At 39.7% G+C, this 23,677-nt stretch overlaps 1 pseudogene; it reads right to left on the bottom strand.

The window, feature by feature from the left end:
• Positions 1-7,257, bottom strand: part of LOC125485168 — a 47,059-nt pseudogene extending 39,802 nt beyond the window's left edge.
• Positions 7,258-23,677: the final 16,420 nt, after the last annotated feature.

Raw genomic sequence — 23,677 nt, 5'->3', positions numbered from 1 at the left:
TGGCCTAACCCCTGCCAGAACCTGCCAGATATAAAATTGTGCAGGGGTCATTCCCGCAGAGTCAGATCTGCTGAGTTAAGAGATTTCCTGACTCAAACTTCCCAACTCCATGGTGTAAGTCTGGCCTTGGCATTTGGTTTCACATGTATGTGATTCCAGTCTCGCGCCATTGTTGTTGATTCATACCTGACCTTTGGAGTAACAAATCACTTTGTTGTATTAAACCTGTACAAAACGATGCAGTCTGAAAAGAAGGCCCACTCCTATATCCTCTCAGGGAGCTAAGAGATATGCAATAAATGCCACTGTTCCAAGAATAAATTGTAAAAATGAATGGAAAAGATATAACAGAAGTATTATTAGCTCTATAATATGTTTCGTTTTGGAATTTAAGGCTTCAGAGATCAATTACTGCTGTTCATGAATATAGGTCAGCAGAGTTCATAGTCTAATTCCAGAAGAATAATCCTGTGCTGAAAATATTCAGGGCTGTGATCAGCTCCCATTAAAAATAAAGGAATTGCTGCTTTTTGTACATTGCTGTCACAGCTGAAGACATGGTTCAAATCTGGTTTATGCTCAGATATCTGGATCAAGCAGCATCCAACATACAATTCACATCTGTGTTGGCATAAGGAGATAACGGTCATTCAAAATAGACGAGAAACAACAAATCTGTCAGCCACAAAGTTAAATTGAGTACGCTCTCCAAGTTAGACTACTTTCAACAATAGTTAAACCTGATTGAACTCACCTGTGAAATCTTATTTCTATGAATATCCTTTAAGAGAATCCATGGGTAGCAAGAGGAGAGAAACCCAGGCCAGAGTGCCTTAACCCCTAAGACTTGGGGTTAGTTGGGGTCAGGTGGGAATATCTTAAAATTGTTCAATTCTCAAACCCAACACTTAATTGCCCTTTTCTCATTCTATGAAGGGTTGGAGGAAGGAGTGGTGAGGGCAGTGTGTAAAGGGGACTAAGTAAACATTTCCCAAAGGGTGGGTTTGTTTTTAGAATCTTCCAAGGTATCCCCATACTTTCATTTTAACTCGTTTTTTTCTTGTAATGCACAGAAGATGTTATCTTTTCCTGATCTCAATAATTTTGACAGCTACAAGGACATGAAAACAAGCAAATGCAAAAAGCCAAGTGCTTTTATTACACATCTTGTACACCAGAAGGAGCAGGACTGTATCTGGGCCTAACAAAACTAGCCACACTTGATCAGAGGCATGAAACTGTCTAGCCCCCACCCTTATCCAGATTAAACCAAATGCCGTCCTTTGGTAGTTCATTTCAGAGACCCTCTCCCCCGATGTCCAATCAAATTCTCTCCCCAAGTGATACCTGATTACACTGTTCCCTGACTCACAACCACAGGCCCCCCAACCCAGCATCAATGCCTGAGCCTACCCCTAAGTAACTTAATTTTGAATGAATGTGAGCATTATTTTTTGCATTACAGGGTGCCCCAATAGGCGTAGCAGTCTTCATGAAAGAGCCCTCATTTTCTTGTTGCACATATGTAAAACTTGGTTTTGAAGGTGGTTTTAAACCACGTAAACTGGGGGTCATAACTGCTATGAAGGATGAATCCAGCTCAGAAAAGCAGAAACAATTAGGTCATGGCAGCCTTTTTGTAATGGAGTCCAGCTGCCCTTGTCTACTTGTCAGACTCCATCAGAATAGCTCCAAGTCTGGGTCCTTCTCTTCTCATGGACTTTGTTGACCGAGAGCCAATCTACATCATAGTGAAAAACAGGAATTGGATTCTGAGTTGATTTGAATCATGTGTATCAATATGAAGGAGATACTACTGCAGTTTACAGGTCTCACTTTCCTTTGTGATAGGAATTATTGATAACATAATCCTAAATTAAAGTTCTAGGAAGATTACACAAATGAATATTTGGCAACACAAACAGTTAACAGCTTGAGTGCAGTCTTTGAAGCTGCAGTGTTAAAAGAATGTACAATAGTTGCCAGAACGTTTCCAGTAATCTGTCTCTTTCCTACTTATAAAAACCCCATTTTAAAAATTATACTCAGTTTGTGAACAATTCTTCAGGAATTTTTCCAAAAGAATATTAAGAAGCCAAATTAAATTTCTGGAGGTGATCTGTGTGTTTGCCTTAAACATCTGTTTGGACAGTAATAGCTCCGAATAATACTCTCTCAAAAATGTTTTCTGCCTGTATGCTATTCAATCTTTTACTCTTTCTAACTCATTCACAATAATACACACTAAAAAAAAGATTGAAACAAATATTTTCTTTTAAAATTAAATGCAATTAATTTTGAGGCTTTAATTACATTTCAAACAGATTACATTAACCATAACATGACCCTTTAATAGTAACTCATTCAGTCCAATTTGCACATAAACAATTTAGCATAGACTGGTTCATTATAAACTCTGTTCCATTTCCAGTTCAAACAGTGCATCTCATTTAAATGGAATAAATTGACAAACATTACTTTTTATACAGATTTCACTCAAGAATGCTTGCATCGTGGAACTTTCATTACCCACAATAATAGACTCTGATGGATATTTGAAATTTGTGAATGATCAAGAAACTGCTCATTTGGATGTGTTTGCACTGCCTGTAGAAGATGTAAAACCCATAAATAAGTGAAATATGAAAATAAATTTTGTTTAGCTTTAATTGGGCTGGAAGATTATTTTATCATGGAGTGAAAAGAATGGTTATCATGGAGCTGTACAATATGGCAATATCTTGTACACAGTAATGTCTTGCAAAAGTACATTTGGTAATCAAGAAAGTGGAGGAGAAGTGCAAGTGTAATAAAAATTGGATTGAAGGGAGTAAGGTTGTTGGTGGTGAATCAGGACATGGGGGAGGGTGTGGGATTCAGATGTTAGGAGTCAGTAAGGGAGTTCTGAGTGGCCAGTTATGAGGGGGCTTAGGAGTAAATTTGGAGGGGTGTCAGGCGTCCATGAGGGGAATTTGTTGGGATGATGCAGTCAGGTATCCATTGAGATGTCAGGGGCTGTGGTAGATGGGAGGGGATGCAGGGTTGGATCAGGCATGTGGAATCCAGGGAGTCCATGAAGTGTCTGAATGGGAGTTGGGAGTCTAGTCGGGGGTGGGCTTGATTGTTCATGGTGGGTTAAAAGGGAGTCACAGGTTGGGTTGGGGTGAGGTTGGATCTAGGGAGAGGTTTGATGGGTGCCCACAGCTTGTTGGAGGGGTAGTTAGGGATGGGGGCAGTATGCATGGTATCTCAGGAGGGTCTGTTTAATAGGATGCCAGGAGTTACAACAGGTTTTAATTCCACTGTCCTTTCCTGGCTAACTATTCAGGTAAATAAATCAAAACCCTTCAAAATCTCTGACTCTAACTCAGAGGTGGGAACCTGTGCAGAAGTTTCCAGACACCGGATAATTTCGCATCACAACTTTCAACCTACCAGACAAATCCTGTGGAATCAACTGTTTCACAGCTTCTGCATAGTCCTTTTGAGCAACTGCATTCTACGTTTCAGGAACAACTATCCTATCCTAGGCCATCATATTAATGTAAACTGTCGCTGTTTTTGTTGTTTGGCATGACAAGCCTCTCATCAATCGAGGTGACTGGTCCTGCACTTACTAATTGGAAAGATATTTAAATGACTGCAATCCACCACTAGGAAATTTAGATCCATGACGACCAGGAAATACGGTTTCTTCAAATTTTGTGGTAATGCGTCTTGTGGTGGTTCTTAGAAATTCTGGATCTGTCTTAGATATTTTCCTGTGATCATTGATGCTAGTGCAAGCCTTGTATCCTTTACATTAACAACTACTTCTGTGTTGACCGAATTCAAATGATGCAATTGAGTATAACCAGGGAAATGGAACAACGGAACAATATTAAATTGTGATATAAAGTAGATATTATGATCAACTCGATAATGAATCAGAACTCTGAGGTATTTGTACTTTTAATTCCAACATGTGTTTTTTAAGAGAGGCCTGCAACATCTAAAGGGTAACTATGGATGTAAATTCTGTGACTGTCAGGCAGAGTCCTGTGTTGCCCCATGATATTTTCAAAATACACAAATGCAGAAAAACTTGAAAAAGAAATCTTCAAAAACAAGAGATGATGAGAGTCTGACTGCCTGTCTCTTTCTCAGCAGGAAGCCATATCCTGCAGACATTTTTGTGTTTTACCCTTCAATCCATATAAACAAAAAAATGATTATAAAATGACTGCTCCCTTGGACTGTATGTAATAGTGGCCTGACATGCTAACATGTTGGCTGATGTTCTGCAAAAGGCACAGTTTGAGAACACCCATTAAATACCCCTGCATTACAGGGAGAAAAATGTTCATTCTGAGCGCTGCCGATCAGCCACTGTTGACAGGAACCAAGACAAAAGAATTCCAATCATTGTGCAAAGCCAAGAATCTTGAAATCAACTGCTCAAACCACCAACGTTAATGCTGCTGGTACTATCCAATGTAATGTTTACAAAGTTCGACCATCCACTCTTCATGAATGATTCGGGGCAATACATGTTTGAAAGCTCATCATATTTTAGAACACTTCTTATTTCTAAGCTGTGTGTGTGTGTGTGTGTGTGTGTGTGTGTGTGTGTGTGTGTGTTACATTATTATTTATTCTCACTTTAAGAACTAATAAACTCATTCCTCTGATAACTCAAGAAAGCCTGGTTAAATTGGCTCCATTTAAAGCATAAATTAATTTGATCTGACGAAAACGAAGGGATCCTTTTTAACTAACCCTTGTTGTGAAAAACAAAGGGTTCAGGTGAATAAAATGAGTTTAACAATTTGGGGTATCCTGCTGGAACTGCAACAAGTTAGGAAACCTTACCCAGGGATTGATCGCAACATGATGTTGACATGTGCCCTTAAATATCTTTCCAATAATTCAAAAGGCAAAACCAATGAACACACTGATGGGAGGGTGAATGTAAGGTGAGAAAGCTAGTTTATTTTACAAAATTCATGCGTATTAACAAATTAATTCCACACCTTTGTTTGCTTCTTTAACACATCCTAAAATTCCAAACAACTAGTGGGTTGACTTATCTTTTAACTACGTGGCTGAAATCTGATCCACCTTGGCGGCCCCAAATACATAGTCAGGTACAGCAGAATACTTTGTTAAGAGACTTATTTAGTCAGTACTAGTGCATTCAGTATGTCGAAGACTAGGGTGAGGTTTTGTTAGCTTCTTAATTCTTGTGGTGCTTTGTAATAACATGGTGCGGGATTATTCACTTTTTACTATTCAGAGTCATTTAGTCTGTTTCCTTTCGGCCATTCCTGTATAACAGTTTAATGTGTTCATTTACAGTTCCATGGAGAATATTTTTTCTTCTGATTACCATATACTAATTTTTTCCAATAGGATTGTAATGTTTGCCAAACTTGTAGTTATCAGGTCACCATATTTCCTACTTGATACAGAATATATGAAATATCAATAAAGCAAATCTGCCTTTTTTTGAAATAGGTTTAAGGTTTTAAACATTTGTGATCAAGACCGATATGTTGCTCTGAGAGCCTGAAAAACAACTTCAATTCTACTTTCCATTAAGCAGTCTGCCATAAGCACATTTAAAGGATAGTGGCAATCTGTTAACTGAAGTTCTGTTTCTGAAAATGTGCCTCAGTTTATTTCAGTAAACAAATTTCCTAAAGAGTAATCCATCTCTACTTTATCAGAATTTAGCTATTTGGAGACCGGGGAAGGAAAAATTCAACAAACACTACATACTGGCTTCCACGCTCTGATTCTTGTGTTGCCTGCCATTTCCATACCCAGTATCCAGGTATTAAATACATCTTTGACTGATAGCCAACCTCTTGTAATCTCTCCTTTCAAGCCAACAGTGCCTTATTCCTTTCAACCACTTATTTCAATGCATTAATTAAAATGAAGGCTGAACACATTTGGATATTGCTGCATCAACTCAGCTTGCCAAACTGACTACTTCAACCTTCTTTAGCAGCCAGGCAGCACTTTCTGTCACTCACAAGCTTGAACTGTTTTGGGAAAACTGCCAACTACCCTCTAAACAAAACCAAGTTCCTCACTTAGCATCCCCATGACACTAGATTCTCCAAGAAAATGGAGAGTTATGGGATTGTTGTCCTTCCAAAGGCCAGGCCTGCTTTTAAAACACTTCACAAGGTGGTCCTGCAGATTTAAATGTAGCATCATTGAGAAGCACCAATAGAGAACAGGAATGGAAAGTTAACAAATGGTGGACCATTTTTTTGATCAAGTGGCCCTTCAGCATTCCGGTCACTAAAAATCCAGCAACTGAACTATATTCTGATTGACGTGACCTGACCAATATGTGACTCCTGTCTAACAGCAACATGGTTGATTGTGTCATGCTGAATTAGGGATGGATAACAAACAGTATTCTAGTGAGTAAGACCTATATTCATTCCTGCTACTGCAACTTTAACACAACTCTGTATATTATGTGGCTGAAGAAATGAAGGTCGTCAGTTCATCATATTTCTGTGGCTGATTGTTCACATCTGATGTGTAGTGAGAGGCGAGGCTATTGGACAGCACTGCTGTATAAACAGTTGATTCCAATTTGAGTGAATGCTAACCTGATAAACTTTGGAAATTGTTTTTATTCATGTTCAATATGTGTTAGTACAGTTCATAGAGGAGCGTTACCGAAATTGTTCACAGATTAAAGCTGCACTTTTTCCCTTCTCTGTCACATTACTGCAGCCCCACATGACATTAAAAATCTTTTACTAATGTTCAAAGTACATTAATAAAGTTTCATGCAGTCTGTTTAATATGTCGCAATAAATGTCTGGATCTTGACTTTTTTTGGCCGCAAATCTAGTTTTATGGAGAAAAGTTCAGATCTTGCTATTTTTCTATCCTATTTGATAGTTTATCGCTTTGTGCTTTGTTGTTCATACAAGCTTATTGTATTCTATAGTTAGTTCCATTACTGTTAAGTTAATTCTAATGCGCTAATTTTCTGGTCTGTTATATACTCATGTCAGAGTCCTGTAGGAAACAGTCCTCACAAAGGGCTCAGACTTATTCACGCAGCCAGCTGATGAAATGATAATGAGTTGGTGAACCTCTCTTCTTAGTTGAGGACATACCTGACCAGACAATACCCCTGGGCTTCCCAAACTGCTGCTCAGGATCTACAGATTCTAGAGCTTCTTGCCAGGTATGCTTAGCCAAAGAGCTTTCTGCAAAGTTATGAATGGAGCAGTAGGCCATTATTTATCCTTGTCACCCTCTTTGGTATGCATGGTGGAACAATCTCTGGCCTGAAGCATTCCTTCAGTGGCCTCATGACTCTCTCCACCACCTGTCTGTTCACTGCATGAATAGAATTGTAACACTCCTCTGTTTCACAGTGTGTAAGATGGGATCAGTAGCATTTGGTTGAGGATGAGTATAGGTTTCAAAGGGAAAAAATGCAATCATTGTAAGATTGCAGAAATAAAGCCATAACAGTTTGGTTCTCTAAGGCTGAAATTGCTTGATTATTTAGATTTAAATGTTTCCATGTAAATGAAACCCCAAGATATTACTGGTGTAAAGACAAAATATTCACATGAATTGGATGTGTACAAAGCTATGTAAATGAGCAGTAGAGAGTATGAGCAGATAACTATCTCAGAAGTTCTGCAGACAGTCAAGGAAATGTGTATGCATCAATGTTTTAAAGTAAAACTGCTGTTCATTAGTTACCAGGGAATTTCCTCACTAAAAACACTGGTACTACATTGCATCATACTGAACAGGTTCAGAAAATACTATTCCGATAAAGCAACTATTTCAGACAAGGGCTTCCCGTTTTCAGCTCCATGATCTGGTTACAATCTCCTGTTGAGGAAATGCTTATCTTAGAGCAAGAATGATGCTGTATAGTGTTGTATGAGAAAGTTAAATTAAAATCACACTACTTCTCACCATGTTGAATGTGCTGCTAAACCAAGTCTGCACTTTACCTATTGGGAGTTGGAATTATAAAACTGATCTTTCTAGTATTTTCTGTGTAGCAGGAGGTCTCACATGATAGTCACTAACACAGTCACTAACCATGTCAAAACACAAACAACTTTCTAGTAAATAAAGACAAAATGAAGGTACAAGAAAGGTCACAAGAATCACCAGAACACTGAGCTCAAAATGTTCCATTTAACTGATGTCTAAGAGTTCTCTGGTGCCGATTATCACTTCAGTGTTTCGGAAAAGCTAAAGTTTTAAGCTTAGAAAAAAAATGACAACTAAAGGTGGGCAAGGGAACAACAGTTATCCTGAAATCATGAGTTGTTTTCTTGTGTCAAATGGCTAGAAGGATTCAACCAGGTGATCAATGCAAGATAAACAACAGGTGATCAATGCAAGATAAACTACCAGCCCCTACTGGTATGCCAACAGAGTTCAGGGCTTTGTTGGATTGTCCTTGTCAGATGGCCCTTCGATGGGACACTCCTTGTCAAGGACCTGTCTTCTACACATAAAAGGTGGATCAGAAGAGATTGAGGGAAGACCCAGACAAGAGTTCCCTAACACTTGGGCTAGAGATCAAAATGTTGCCTGCATGACTTTAAGGAGATTGACACACTCCATGCCAACTGCCTGTTCATCCTCTGGGATCAACAAATCATCTTCAATTATCACAGCTTTTATACCCCTTTTTAAAATCTAATGAACTCATGCATCATATACGTAGTGATTGGAACCGGGTGGATCCATTGACTATGAGATCCTTGGCTGGGGTAGTTAATCCAAGCCAATCAGGGAGCCCTGGCTGACAGATATAAACAGAAGATTCAGAATCACCTAACTTCAGGGACTGACTGCGAGCTGGCTGGCCACAGCGAGTGGACTGTGCACATGTAAATAAAGGGGGACTTAGTGACGGGTTACCAACCTCTGCGCAATTATTTCAATATCTAAACTGCTACTTCTTAGAAAATGCAATAAACTTTCTGAAAATCTGCTACAAATGGTTAGCTGCCTATATTCGGTAACTAAGGTCAAGAACAACACTGCCCCAAAAAATTAATACACCATTTTGTGGGTTATTTGTATAAATTATAATTATAACCTTTATGTGTACAAATTCACAAGATCAGCTTGGTTTAGTATGGTAGAGTCTAACTAGAAGAGGTTCCTGTATTGAATAAGAAGTAGACTATTGCACGTTAAAAAATATTAATATATTACCTGAATACGATACACATTGTGACAGAGACAATGAGGAGGATCAGGATGTCAGGTCTTTCTCTTCTAAGACCTAAGCTCACAAGAACTTCGAGAAAAGATATACAAGCTTCTTTTTTATTATGCTTTAGTGAGATCTAATAGGAAAGGACAGAATGATTTCAAAATTATCAGAGTACTGGTTTACAGGAGAGAATGACAGATTTGTGACAGACTATTTTCTTTTGAGGCAAAAGGAGTGCTCTTATTTCAGATAAAGTGACTGCAGACTATGTTTAATGTTCACTGGGTTTTGCTAAATACACTCATGAGTTTGCACTCTTTAAACCTTGGATCTATCAGATAGCAGTGAAACATTTTAGAAACAGTGACATCAGTCTCTAGAAACACAAGCCCTCTTGCCCAAGTGCCAAAGCCTTGAGCTAAGTCAATGGCAATGTGGGTAAATTGGTTTAGATAGGTAATTGATTTATTTAAAAATCATCATTGTGGTATGTGCTTAATTGTGATAATGACACAAACAAAAAAAAGAATCATAGTTCATAATCTAGTTATAGACAATCATTAAAACAAAATGAAGTATAAAATAATAAGATAAATAATAAAAGAATTGCACAATTATTAATAGTTCAACATACATGTTGAATATATTGCACAATGCATTTCTCTTTATCTTACAGAATAAAGTTGAAATCCTCTACATTTTATAATAAAGTCCATAGATCATATGTTGTCTGTTTGAGTTCATTAAATTCTGAACTTTTTGCATACTATTGATGAGTTTTATGAGGTAAGGGATAGGATTACCTCCTAAGTCATTTCTTGCATATCTTATTTGTGGAATAAGAATGTATCATCTTAATTCAAGCACACTTAAAACCATACTTTTGTGTAGTTGCGGTAAGTGATAGTGACAATGGTAAGTGGGGTTCAAGAGATTTGTATCATGCATTGTAGCAGGATTCAGAGAAAGGTTGTTCTGTTTTACAGTAAGGGAACACATATTCAGCTGATTGTGTCAGAACAGCTTTGGTACATGTTACCATCAGATCAGTTTCAGTGTTCGGTTCTGAACGCTTTCGAGCTTGTTCACATGCTCTTTGCTAAGTCCAGCATTCCAAACAGGCTTTATCCATGATATAATTAGTCATGGAATATATTACAGTGTAGTACAGGTGGTTTAATTTTTAATCAGAAAGCAATTTTAAATATAGCACCTCATGTAATACTGTCTAAAAGTTGCTGAAGATAGCATATTGTGGAGAATTGACATTGGCTGCAATTTTTTTTTGTTTGTTTAACTCAAGAGCAAAGAGCTGAGCTCCCCAAATTTTACTCTAACCAAAATGTATATCCTCCAAAATCACAAACAAATCTCAAGGCGTTCTCTGGAAAATATTGTATTCCTTTCATTTCTTTTGAAGTTCAATGTTGGATAATCAATCTTGGACAATTCCAATTTTAATTTGAGTTGACTTTTCCGCAAATCTAATGCAAATTGTCTTTCCATGATGGTTTAAAAAATGTAAGAGATGATTTAGAAAACAACAGCCAAATGAACAGATGAGTGTCCCCACTCCACCAGGATATTTGTAGCAGATCAACTTAAGCTAAGAGTTTTACACGTTTTGCAGGAATACAGATTTGGACAGCCTTGCATATTTTGCTGTTTGGGCCTCTTTATACATTAACCCTGATAATTATAGCATAACATCAACCTCCAAAATCTAACACACATGGAATTAACATGACTTTTCTGTTTCCAATACTGGCCTATCTCATAGTCATACGGTAGTGCAAGTTGAATGGAGTGAGTTAAGGGCAGCTACTTACTGGCAGTGCCTCAAAGCCACCAGTAACTGAAACCCTGTAAGTATTTCACAAGGATTCTTAACTGGCATAAGAACTGATTCTCACTATCTCTACTTGGGCTAATTTTATACTGGAATCATTGGATAAAATAGCTTTTTAACTAACTATTGGATATACTGGTGTATTTACCTTACCAATCTGCTTGAATAATGTGTAGACTGTAGGACAAAGTGAACATTTAAAAGCAGCAACATAACTTATTGCTTCATTGAGTCTCCTGCTAAAGTTGACTAGTGTTTGGTTTGTGAGGAATATAATTAACAAAATTACTTCTTTGCTGTGATACCTCCATATTCCTACATCAAAAATAAACTTCAATAAAACCATACTTAATTATGACAAAGTTATTGAAATGGCTATAATGTTAGTGAACTGGTGTTGGACCAGCCTAAAATTATTGAGCAAGCATAAGAAATGTTTTGCACCCACAGAAAACGTCAGAGTGACATGAAATAAGAAACCTTTGGCTATTATACATGTAATTTATTCTATTAAGCCTGAGCAAAGGCAGTTATATGAATGCCTTCTTTCCCCTTCGTGGCAGTCAATGTTTGCTGTAATTTGAGACTTGACTTCTGATACATTTCATAAGATAAAGCATCACACTGATACTGACATTTCTCATTATTTGAAATGGATTGTTTTTATTCTTCAAAATAAAAAACTACCAGAAAGACATGTTCACATTTGCTTCAATACATTTATCATCTGAACAATCACCAACCTGTCTCACTCAGCAACTTTCCAGTGGATTACTAATACTGTATCTTTTCAGGATATCATCCATAGAACTACAAGGCGAGTCATACTTTTCACCAGCTCTTTTAACAAGTTACAGCTCCATATAGAAATGCATACGTATTTCAAATCAGAAAATGCATTTACATAGCTCCTTTCACAAGCTCAGGAAACCCCTACACACTTTTGAAGTTTAGCAGACATTGTTATAATGAGAGAAACACAACAATCAATTTGCATACAACAGCAGATAGATAGATGGATAAGTAGATGGATAGATAGATAGATGGATAAGTAGATGGATAGACAGATAGATGGATAGATAGATACAGAGATGGATAGGTAGATGGGTAGATAGATAGATGGATAGATAGATAGATGGATAGATAGATCGATGGATAGATAGATCGATGGATAGATAGATAGATAGATAGAAAATCTGTTTTTGTTGTCATTGGTTCAGGTACGTTAGTTGACCAACACAACCTCGCTTGTTTCAGTTCTTCAGAGTGCCATGGGATCTTTTAAGTCTATGAGGTAGATAGCAGCTTGGTTTAACATGACTTGTTCCTTTTAAACAAGTAATAAACTGAATCTCTATCACCTCCTCAAGAGTAATTAGAAATGGGCAACAAATGCTGGCCTAGCTAGCAACAACCTATGAATGAATTAAAAGAGAGATTAAAACCAAATCCATTTGATGTTCAGTGATTGGTACCTTCCCTTAAATAACAATTAACAGCAGACAATGAATATTGTAATCGACTCATGTCAGAACAGAAGGATTTTAAAATGACTCAGCCCAACAAAATGCTCAATGCATTTATAACCAACTACTTCAACTGATCAATTGTTACAAAAAGCATTATTACATAAAGGGTTAGGTATCATGATTAATACATTTATGCAGAACTAGTCTATCTTTTTCATACTGTACAAGTTTTCCTTCTGCACACTTAATGTGATCAAAGATTTCTTACTTCCGGTATATCCCAAGGTTGTTATTGAAATAAACTACAATATTTATAAAATTCTTTGCTCAGATTTTACAGTGAAAGTGAAATTGTCAGTGTTTACTGACATTATTCTGTTAAACTACAATTCCTTCAGACCACGAAAATCTTAGTTCCTGTCAGCAATTCCCCATTTTGCTGTACAAGTTCTCACAGATGGAAATATTTAGAAATCACTGACTTGATGTGAACTTTTAAACTTTGATGTGGTAAAAATCTTTGTAAAAGTTAATCTTTGTTGAATGAAATGGAATGAAGAGCACCTGTGTTTCAATTGAATAGCAAGTCATAATTACTCCGGCACAACCTCTTTGAATCTGAAGAAAAAGAAATTTGTAGATAGATAAGTCGCCCGGACCTGATGGGATTTTTCCAAGGATTCTATGGGAAGCGAGGGAAAAGATCACAGGGCCTTTGGCGATGATCTTTTCGTCCTCACTGTCTATGGGTATAGTGCCGGAAGATTGGAGAGAGGCAAATGTCATTCCCTTGTTCAAAAAAGGGAACAGGGATAACTCCAGAAGTTACAGGCCAGTTAGTCTTACGTCAATAGTTGGCAAATTATTGGAAAGGGCACTGAGAGATAGGATTTATGATCGCTTGGATAGGCACAGTTTGATTCGTGATAGTCAGCATGGATTTGTGAGGGGTAGATCATGCCTTACAAACCTTATTGAATTGTTTGAAGAGGTGACCAAACACGTGGATGAAGGTAGAGCAGTGGATGTGGTATACATGGATTTAAGTAAGGCGTTTGATTAGGTTCCCCATGGTAGGCTCATGCAGAAAGTAAGGAGGTGTGGGACAGGGGGAAATGTAGCAGATTGGATTCAGAATTGGCTGATACTTAGAAGACAAACGGTGGTAGTGGACGGAAAATATTCAACATGGTGCTCAGTTATGAGTGGCGTACCACAAGGATCTGTTCTGGGTCCTCTTCTATTTGTGATTTTTGTAAACGATTTGGATGTAGGAGTGGAAGGGTGGATTAGTAAGTTCACGGACGATACGAAGGTGGTTTGCGTTGTGGACAGTGCGGAGGGCTGTTCTAGGTTACAAAGGGACATTGATAGGATGCAGAGCAGGGCTGAGAAGTGGCAGATGGAGTTTAACCCTGAAAAGTGTGAGGTGATTCATTTTGGAAGGACGAACTTGAAAGCAGTATACAGGGTTAACGGAAAGATTCTTGGCAGTGTGGAGGAGCAGAGGGATCTTGGGGTTCATGTCCACAGTTCCCTGAAAGCTGCCACCCAGGTGGATAGAGTTGTTAAGAAGGCGTATGGTGTGTTAGCTTTCATCAATAGAGGGATTGAGTTCAAGAGGTGTGAAATTATGCTCCAGCTATATAAAACCCTGGTTCGGCCACGTCTGGATTATTGTGTCCAGTTCTGGTCGCCTCATTACAGGAAAGATGTGAAAGCATTGAAAAAGGTGCAGAGGATATTTACCAGGATGTTGCCCGGAATGGAGGGAAGGTCTTACGAGGAAAGGTTGAGAGAGCTAGGGCTTTTCTCTTTAGAACGACGAAGGATGAGAGGTGACTTGATGGAGGTGTACAAAATGATCAGAGGTAAAGATAGAGTAGACAGCCAGAGACTTTTTCCTAGGGTGGAGGTAGCTATTACGAGGAGGCATAGTTTTAAAGTGAGTGGAGGTAGATACAGGGGAAGCATCAGAGGTAGGTTCTTTACTCAGAGAGTGGTAGGGGCGTGGAATGCATTGCCGGAGAGGGTAGTGGAGTCGGCCTCATTAGGGGCATTTAAGCGGCTATTAGATAGGCATATGGATGATAGTATAGCGTAGGGGTGGAGGTTAGATAGACCTTAGGTTTAGGGTAAAAGTTCGGCACAACATCGTGGGCTGAAGGGCCTGTACTGTGCTGTACTTTTCTATGTTCTATGTTTGTAGCATAACGAATTCTTCTATTCCATGATAAAAATTACATAATATTTTTAAATGATGAAATATTTCTTCAAAATGTTTGTGTCATTTTTATTTCTACCTCAATTTTGTGCAGTCTCACAAGAGATTCTCACAATCATTTTTTACATAAAGTAAAATTATAAGAAGTGGATGATTAAACTCACAATCTTTTTTAAAATTCATTCATGGGAATGTCAGCATCTCTGGCAAAATGACCACCTAATGCACATCCCTAATTTCCCTTGAGAAGAAGGTGGTGACCAGCCTTCTGAACGACTGCAGTCCAATTTTGTAAGTACTCTCATTTTATTGATGAGGGAATTCCAGATTTTTATCCCAGCAATAACAAAGGAAGAATAAAATGGCTCCAAGTCAGGATGGAGGGAACTTTCAAGTGATAGTGTACACATGTTGCTGCTGTTCTTGTTCTTCTAAGTGAGACAGTTGTCAAGTTTGGAAAGTGGCGTTGAATGAAGTCTGGCAAGTTGCTGCATTGTACCCTGTGAATGGCACACACTATTTTGACTGTGTATTGATATAGGGAATGATTGTTTAAAGTGGGAGATGACGTTCTACCCCAGAAATATGTAATTGATTTCAGTCTTAAATTTATTTGGTGAGTGAATCCTTACAAGTATACACCTCATCTGTGGCATAATTTTAGTAAGCGGTTCTTTATATGCACTTTTTTTATGCCCTCTACCTGGACTTAATTAAACATAATTGATATACAATTAAACGGTGAGGTACTGATTAAATGGTTTTATTTGTCCTCATTGACATTAAGCTTCATGCTTGTTGTTGGAGCCACACTAAACCATGGAGGTGGTGAGTATTCCATTGCACTACTGATTGGAACCTTGTATATGTGGATGGGCTTTGAGGAATCAAAATATGAATTGGTGCATTGGTTTTAATTTTCAAAATCTGCTAGATTTGGGGATGGTTCCTTTAAATTGAAAAATAACTAATGTAACTCCTTTATTTAAAATGGAAGGGAGACAGAAAGCAGGAAACCACAGGCCAGTTAGCTTAACGTAGGGAACATTTTAGAAGCTATTCTTAAAGATGTTATAAAGAGGGCTCTTGGATAGGTTCAAAGTCATCAGGCTGAACCAACATGGTTTTGTCAAAAGGAGATTATTTTTAACTAATTTATTGGAGTTTTTGAAGAAGTAACTTGGGCTGTAGATAAATGTAGATGCATAGAATTTAGATTTCCAGAAGGCATTTGATAAGGTGTCACATCAAAGGCAATTGTAGATATTAAAAGCTCCAGGTGTTGAGGGTTTCGTATTGGTATGGCTGGAAGATAGGTTGGCTAACTGGAAACAGACAGCAGAAATATATGGGTCTTTTTCAGGCTAGTAGGATGTCATGAGTGGTGTGCCACAGGGGTTAGTGCTAAGGCCTTGATACTTTACAATTTATATCAATGATTTGGATAAAGAGATTGAAGATATATTAGCTAAATTTCCTGATGACACAAAGAAAGGTGGGAAAGTAGATTATGAAAAGGCCATAAGGAGCTTACAAAGTGATATAGATAGGTAAAGTCAGTGAAAAATGATCTAACAAATACAGTTGAATGTGGGAAAATGCAAAATTGTGCATTTTGGTAGAAAGAATAGAATAGTATAATATTCTAAATGGTGAAAGCTGTAGCGTTCTGGGATGCAAAGTGATCTGGGTGTCCTAATGCATAAATCTCAGAAGGTTAGTATGCAGGTACAGCAAGTAATTAGGAAAGTTAATAGAATGTTATGTTTTATTGCAAAGGGAATTGAATGCAAGAATGGGGAGGTCATACAATTAGACAGGACATTGGTGAGTCCACATCTGGCGTGTTGTGTGCAGTGCTGGTCACTATACTTACAGAAGGATATTAATGCATTGGAAGCAGTTCAGAGAAAGTTTACTAGACTAATACCAGGAATGTATTCTTGTGAAGAAAGGCTAGACAAGCTAGACCTGTATTTTCTGGAGTTTAGAAGAGCAGGGGATGACTTAATTGAATCATTAATCACCTGAGGAGACTTGCCTGGGTAAAGTGTAATGGATGTTTCCTCTTGTGTGAGAATCTAGAACTAGAGGTCATAGTTTAAAAATAAGGGGGCACCCGTAAAAGACAGAGATAAGGAAATATTTCTTTTCTCTCAGAGGGTTGTGAGTCTTTAGAATTCCCTTCCTCAAAAGAAAGTAAATGCAAAATCTTTAAATATTTTGAAGGCAGAGGCAGATAGATTCTGGTAGTTAGAGGTTGACCCTGAAGTAGGGTCACTGGACCAGAAACATTAACTCTGCTTTCTCTCCACAATTGCTTCCAGACCTGTTGAGTTTCTCCAGCAATTTCTGTTTTTGTTTCAGATTTCCAGCATCCATGTTCTTTGCTGTATGTTATTGTTGACAGACTCTTGATTACCAAGTGGATGAAAGATTATCAGGTGTACATAGGAATGTAGGGCTGTGGTTAAAATCCATGATCTTCATAAACAGTGGACAGGTTCGAAAGGCCAAAGGCCTTACTCTTCTTCCTTATTCATACATTCGTAAGTTTGAGTTCCTCACCACAGAAATCCCTACCTCTGACCTCTTCTTGTAACTTCTGTATGTGTATGGCTGGTCCACTAAAATTTCTGATCGATGGTAAGCCCCAGGATGGGAAGAGTTTCAGAAGTCATTAAGGCAAGTAATCGTCAGCAAACACTCTTTATGATGGAGAGATGGCTATTAATGGAACAGCTGCATGTGGTTGGGCATAGGACACCATCTTGAGGAACTTCTGCAGTGCTGTCTTGGAATTGAGACAATTTACCTCCAAGAGCCACAACTATCTTGCTTTGAGCTTGCTTTAATTCCAAGAAGTTTCTGGCCTTTTAATAGAAATTATCTCAATCTCTAGGGCTGCTATCCAATCAGAGGGCTGGCAGCTCTTCAGTTCCAGCATCATGAGCAGACTAGGTGGCCACTTGCTGAGCCATCAGCAGGACTGCAAGTAGACTTCATGGAGCAGGCCCCACACTGATGGTTCGAAGGTTTGGGCTTACCAAGGCCACTCAGCCAGGCATTTCCAAAAAAGAAGGCAGTGAATTATGAGGGCAGGGTTTTATTTCAGCCGAGATGGCTTGTACAATGAGGATGGAGGCCTGCTATGTGCAACATGGTGTCCAATCAGAATGGCTACCCCCACCTCTAGCCCATAAGGACACTGCCAGGGTATGCGATACCCTAATGAAGTACACACCCACCATTGATAAAATGCAAACAGCAGTGGGAAAGGATCCTTAACTGGCCCTTAATTGGTCACTTGTAAATGGTATGTTCATTCTATTACCATGCTTAAGGATATACATATGGATGGCATTGATGTAAATGAACACATGTAAAGAGAGACATTGGGAAACTGGGGTCAGGATTTTCTGTTTTGAAGTTAAAGTATGGCAATGGACATCTTAAAGCTGGCATCACTTTAGTCCTGGTCTGTGCTGGGTTTTTTGGGGCAATCAACTACTTTTCAGCTCATTTTGTGTGCAAGTCCACATTCAGGTGAGTTAAATGGCTAGTCACGTGTTGCTGGCAGGCAGAAGTAATCACCTCCGAGGCGCCTTTTTGTGTCTAAAGTTCTGATGCTATTTTTAAAGGGCTACCAGGCACCCCTTCACTGGCTGGAAGCCAGGAGCTTGACAAAAGCCTGAGATTGTGTTGACACACACACGCACGCAGAGTCTGCTAAGAGGCATCAGCTGTATTTATAGAAGTGACAATGCAAATAACTAAGCAGTATTTAACATTGTAACAAGTAGCAAGCTCTTACCCTGAGTTGGATGAAGAAGTGGAACTTGCCACACACACACCTTTTTGCTGTCAGGGGTCTGAAGTATCGAGTTTCTTAATTGGATGAAGTTAATTGGAAAGGCAAAGTTAAGTCCAGCAAGTTGTAATTTTAATGAGATGCAAATACACATTTATAGGCTTCTCACCACCTGCTCACAACATATTTGACCTGCCAACTGAAGGGGAGATCTTTATCATTGAAGTTTATCTCAACGGTGAGAATCTGATTGATGGCCTCTCACCAAATTAAGTTCACCCAGCTATATTTTTCTCACCATCTCGAAGACTGAAAAATCCCGCCCTGGGCACTGGTTAGGGAGCAGACAGACATTTGGAATGCTGCATTCTATAAACAAATCTCGTACGAAATAAAAAGATTGGCTTCAGGTTTCCTACCTCACTACTTGGCTTCAGAATGAATTGACACCTGCCACCTTCCTGCTGCCTTAGGCGTTTTAGTGGGGGTAGTGGGAATGTGATAGGCTTGGCACTCCTCCCCACATCATCCCAGCTGAACTTACACACAATCTCCATGTCCAAGCACATTCCCTCGGTCCTGTAAAATCTCAGCCATTATTTCTGCATCAGATTCTATTTTTAAAAAGAATTGTAGAGACAACTTTTCTGAATTGTCTTCAGTTTTCTTCAATTTTTACATTTCGAAGCCTAATTCCACTCAACTCCTCAACTGAATCAATTTTCACTAATACTTTACTTGACTATAAGATGGTCAGTGGTACAAATTTCAAAACTTGGGATAATAAGGAACCCTAAATGTACAACTAATGAATTGCGCAAATGAGCTAATGTAGTTTCTTTCATACATATAAACCATGGAATAATATTGATGTAATGCTGCTTTAGAGACACAGAGAAAGACTAACTACTGTGCACTACTTTTGTCACACAAATGTTAGTCAGGTTGTGCTAATATATGTTAGGAATTGTACACTTGCAGGGTTGAAATGATGCCAATCCATCTTAGAAATATCAAACCACAAACTCTGGGCGTAGAACTCTCATGAAAATTCTATTGTGTTCTTGCTGAATTAGAAATTCTAGGACTGGTGCAACTCATACAAAGGAATGTCTAGTTCTGCCAGAAACATTTTAATGGTCTGAAACCCTTGAGAATGGATATTTTTGGATATGCTGGTGGTCAATACAATGTAGCATATAAGCAAACATTATTCAGATACAGTTGAAATTGGGACCTAAAGTATCATGACAGAGCATAACAGGTCCATGAAAGTTCTTTGTTAATGACAAATCATATTCGGAAAATATTTCGCATTACTTTTATATATTTCTCATCACAAAAGTAAAGGTTGACTATTCAAGGAGCTGTCATAATGGGTCAAATGGCCTCTCTCTGGGCTGTAATAGTTCTGTGATTCTGTGACATTCCCAACTTACTTGAATTTTCAAGATATCAATGCTCAGGACCCATCTTTAAATCTGTTTAAAGAAGATAAAAGGTCATCAACTTAAACAGCACAAAATAGTGTGAATTTAGCTAAGTAAATTATTTCTAAAAGTTATTGATGGCCTATTGGTTGCTTACAATTGCTCTTCCAGTCAATTTAATAAGCTGAATCTTATCTTTTGACTAAGTCTGACTCATGTCAAAGTGTTCAGAAAGATTTCCACCTTGAGGCTTGGAGTTTTCTTGCTGTATCTTAGCACACTCACCTCACTAACTACCAGCTCTGTCCCTGTGGTGTCTGTCATGGCCAATTCCCAATCCATCTTTCCATGCACCATTCCCAGAAAAATTTGCCACTCAGCTGATATCCACCAAAAGACTTGATGCGGAGGTGCCGGTGTTGGACTGGAGTGGACAAGGTCAGAAATTGCACATCACCAGGTTATAGTCCAACAGGTTTATTTGAAAACACAAGCTGAGGCTCAAAAAGCTTGTGTTTCAAATAAACCTATTGGACTATTACCTGGTGTTGTGTGATTTCTGACCTTGTCCACCAAAAGACTGACATCCCTTGCACCCACAGCATCTTTGAAAGGCTGTTGTGTACCCAGACAAGTATGGCAATTCAGTATTGCCCCTCACTTGCAATGTCATGGTACAGCAACCACAAAGCCATGCTATTCATGGCATATAGCCAGCATGGCTGATACTGTCTTATACATCCAACTTCATTCTCTCACCCTTGTTGCTGTTCAACCACCAAGCCACACTTGTATTGTTTGTCTGGAGCTACATTCTGTCTGAGCACTCTCAAAGTCCTGTTGCCAATGCCCACAGTCAACACACAGCTTGTCATTGACAAGTCGGCGGACATAACATATTGGCAAGCAATTGGACAAATCCAAATGTGAGTTTTTATTTACAGACAGGACAAGTAAGTACAAACAAAACAAATAGAGGCTGCAGTTTACCCTAACAATGCAAACCAGATTTTGGCATCCAAATCCCGAAAATATTTTACATTTCGCAATGATCTGTGCCCAGCCCTCATCTACTGGAAGTGGGTGCCAGTGAGGTTTTGTCTAGCTTGTAGCAGCTAATGCAGCTGCTCTCTGTCATGGACAACGAAAGCTTCCTCCTCCCCAGTGTCGTTACCCTTTTCCTGGGAAGACTGCTCCCAGTCTTCTGTTCCTAAGTATTGAGCATATCATCTTGTTGCCTGCTCCACCAGTGTAAAACATAGCACACCAGGATGATGCAGCACACTCTATTCGGACTAAACTGGAGGCAGTCCCCCTATTCCCCTGCCACAGACTGTTCCAAGCAGCAGGGCCATATCTTCATCAGCCCCATATTCTGCTCCACTGGTCATAGCATGGGCAGTATTATGTCTGCACTCCACATCAGTCAGGGACTTGTGCAATGGTGTCATGAACTATGATCAGAGTGGATAGATCTTGTGCCCTAGTAACTAGCATTCTAAGGTTCCCAGACCCTCAAACACACTGGTTACACAAGAGTACTCCAGGATGAAGGACTCATAGCAGCTGCCAGAGCAGCAGGCACACCTCTTCAAGCAGTGGTAGTGGTGATCATAGCTCACCCAATCATTTAGCGAATGGAACTCCTTCCTTATGATGAATTCCACAATGTTGTGATTTGGGCCTCTCGGTATCAGGTATGCAGTTAATGGCATTCTCTCTCTGGGGCAAGGCAGCTCTGTTCCTGAATCCTACTGGCCTGGCTGCAGCACTGACCTCATCTCAGGACAATGAAACAAACCAGTGCTAGCTTGCATGATTGGAATTGGTCACTGTCCAGAGGCATTTGTTAGCATTGTTCCACATATTTTCTAGCAGCACTTGACACCTCAAGAACAGAAAATGGTGGCAGAGAATGTAGCTTGTGATGGACAATGTTGGCACTGGGCTCCCATTGGTCAATAGGTACTCCCCCCAATGACTACATGCCTTTTTACCTAACACTATCCCAACACCTCATTTCCATCTATCTCCCCTATGTGGAGATCCTCGACATTGAACTTGACCTACAACTGCCTCACCCCGTCACATGAACTCCAGCATTACACTTTAATGATGTCCATCCTGATCCTCTGTGCTTCTCCTTCAGAGGCCATCATAATGGTGACTGACATTAAACCTCCAATCCTGCAGCTTACCATACCCTTCAATGTTGTTCCATGTTAGCCATCCACTCATCACTGTCCTTGATCCCACCTCTGCAAAACGTCTCTGCTTCACTCATCCTGCACCACCCCAAGTCTTGATTCTCCCATTTCTTTTAGGCAGTGATTCCCCTACTGACCCCGTAGGCTCCTCTTGCACCTTCCTGAACAATCGGCATATGGGTCCCTGGCTTCAGCAGCCCATAGACTTGACTGATCAGTCCCCTGACTGCTGTCTTTACAGCCCCCTGACTGACGGTATGTGGTTCTTCTGACTGCTGTTACTGACTCTATAGGACTGAACTCTGCCTATTCCCAGATTGTATTTGGATAGATTCCCCTGACCGTGAGTGGCTCAAGTCTCTGGACTAAGTATGGACTGTTCCGATGGGTGACTGTATGGAAACCCTGACAGACAGTGATACCCTCCCCACTGACTGGACTGAGGATTAGCCCCTACCAGTTCCAATTTGGCACGGTTGAATAAATGACCAGTGTGTGTGCTTTGCAGACAACTGACACATGCCGTGTGTGTTAGGTTGACATCTCGTGTGTCATACATCAGGATACCCCTCCATAGGGACTGAGCAGCCTACCTGTGCAGCAGTACTAATAGCCTATGGCTCTGGTTGAAGTGCCAATGCACTTGTGGGCATGGCTTGACATGGATCCTGCAAGCATGCAGGGAAGTCTAAGTGAGGGAGCACTACAGGAGCAAGTGAACAGTGCCGACATAACTTTGTCCAATCCATGTGCTGAGTGACTGTCCCTCTATACAAAGTGTCCTTGCAACAGCTTTTCCATGTTAGTTGCTGGTGCACCTTGCAGTGTGGTCTGTGCTTTCTAGATGACTGGCCAGTACACTGGAATGCCAGAAACAGGATATATTTTCAAGTCAGGATCGTGAGTGGCTTGGAAGAGACATTTGGTGGTGTTCCCATGTATCTGCTCCCTTTTCCTTCCAGAGGGAAGTGATTGTGCATTTAGAAGGTGTTGTTTAAGGAGTTTTGGTGAATTTCTGCAGTGCACCTTGAGATGGCACACACTCTGCTACTGAATGTCTTTGGTGAAGGCACTGAATACTTGTGATTGTAGTGCCAATTGAGTGGACAATTTTATCCTGGATGGTATCAAGTGGCATGGTGGCTCAGTGGTTAGCACTGATGCCTCACAGCACCTGGGACCCAGGTTTGATTCCAGTCTTTGGTGACCGCCTGTGTGGAATTTGTACATTCTCCCCGTGTCTGCATGGGTTTTCTCCGGGAGCTCTGGTTTCCTCCCACAGTTCAAAGATGTTCAGGTTAGGTGGATTGGTCACTAACTTGCCCATAGTGTCCAGGAATGTGCAGGCTAGGTGGATTAGCCACGGTAAATGCAGGGTTACAGGGATAGGGTAGCGGGGTGCGGTTTCTGGGTGGGATGCTCTTCAGAGGAGTGGTGTGGAATCAATAGGCCAAATGGCCTGCTTCC

Source organism: Rhincodon typus, chromosome 16 (assembly GCF_021869965.1).
Source record: "Rhincodon typus isolate 14 chromosome 16, sRhiTyp1.1, whole genome shotgun sequence".
Lineage (NCBI taxonomy): Eukaryota > Metazoa > Chordata > Chondrichthyes > Orectolobiformes > Rhincodontidae > Rhincodon > Rhincodon typus.
Note: the sequence above shows the minus strand (reverse complement) of the source record. Positions and strands in the feature narration are given on the sequence as shown.